The sequence below is a fragment of the Cryptotermes secundus genome, unplaced genomic scaffold, assembly GCF_002891405.2.
Source record: "Cryptotermes secundus unplaced genomic scaffold, Csec_1.0 scaffold1143, whole genome shotgun sequence".
In the NCBI taxonomy this organism is placed as follows: Eukaryota; Metazoa; Arthropoda; class Insecta; order Blattodea; family Kalotermitidae; genus Cryptotermes; species Cryptotermes secundus.
In genome coordinates this window covers 82,083-83,488 of record NW_019731286.1, presented here as the reverse complement: position 1 = coordinate 83,488, position 1,406 = coordinate 82,083, and positions in this window count along the sequence as shown.

Sequence of the window (1,406 nt, the reverse complement as noted above, 5' to 3'; positions counted from 1 at the left end):
TATAACCCAAAACACCTATGTCCAAAGTTGAACGGTTACGGAGATAATGGCCAGAGAAGTATCAAACTTTGACCGGCGTTGCACACTTGTTGATTACAAAATACATATTAAAACTGGCAGAAATATGTGGATTCTGTAATGTTAATAATGTACGTAACATCAAACTAACTTGTGAGTGATATGAAGCCATAAAATTGAAGTATAAAATGCTCGCTCACCATGTCATAATTGTCCTTAGGGTTTCCAAGCACTATACATGACACATGAATGGCAAGCGCTGACGTAACGTGCTGACTGCGCGTTCTGGTATGAGCCAACTACATAAGCACGGCTAGGGCGAATCATCGCACTCAAGGACAAACATAGATAAGGCCTCTCAGCTGACAGGTACAGTGCGTGGACCTGCCAGAAGACCACACTTTTCTTTGGCCATTATCTCCGTAATCGTTCAACTTTGGACATAGGTGTTTTGGGTTATATCGGCATACTTTAACATAAGGAATACCCTCCCGAAGTTTGGTCCATTCCTCTTGGGACACCCTGTATATTTGTCTTCATCACCTGATTTGCAAGTCCAGAGAAGCCAAATATTTTGTGAGAAGATTGTGTTAATTTTCATAATCCATGTGGTCACTTTATTCATGGATGGTTGTAGGTATTGTAACAGTTAAGCATATGGTGTATGAGAATAGTAAATTCAAGTAAAAACAAAAAATACCCTTAAAAGTCCAAACATTTACTGAAAAATGACCCCAAGTTTGAAAAAATGACCTAAAACTTACAAATGATCAGAAATGACATCTAAAATTTAAATTTCTGTAACCAGCAGCTCATCTCCGGGATTTATATATTTATGGGCATCGAATAGGATACAAGGAAAAAAAGATATGTCATCAAAATCCGGGCCCTTGTAATCACTTACTATTCGTAGAGATCTTCCCTGATCATCTTAAGATTACCGTAGTAAGACTACTATACAAAAAGAGATGAAACTAATATGTCAAAGTGCAAGCCAATTTCACTGTTAACTACATTCTCTAAAGTACTTATGAAATTTATGCACAATATAATATTTGAAAGTAATCTGCATAAATATTGAGGGTTTTTGTGTTCAACCACATATACCCCCAGCAATCTAGGCATTTCAAGCAATTAGTTGGCAAGACTTGGCAGTCAGAGGGTTAGAACACTCTATTTCCTCACCGAACACACACACCACACCCAGTAAATATGGTCCAATGACAGCATAATTGCATTGGTTATTTTACAGATCACTACAGATTTAGAGAATTACAAGAACTGCGTAGTGAGATATGCCCAGCATCTTCTCATGATGCACATCATGCCATCAGCATAAAAGATGAGAAACTGTCACATGCAGAAGAAGAAGAACAAGAGTATCCTCA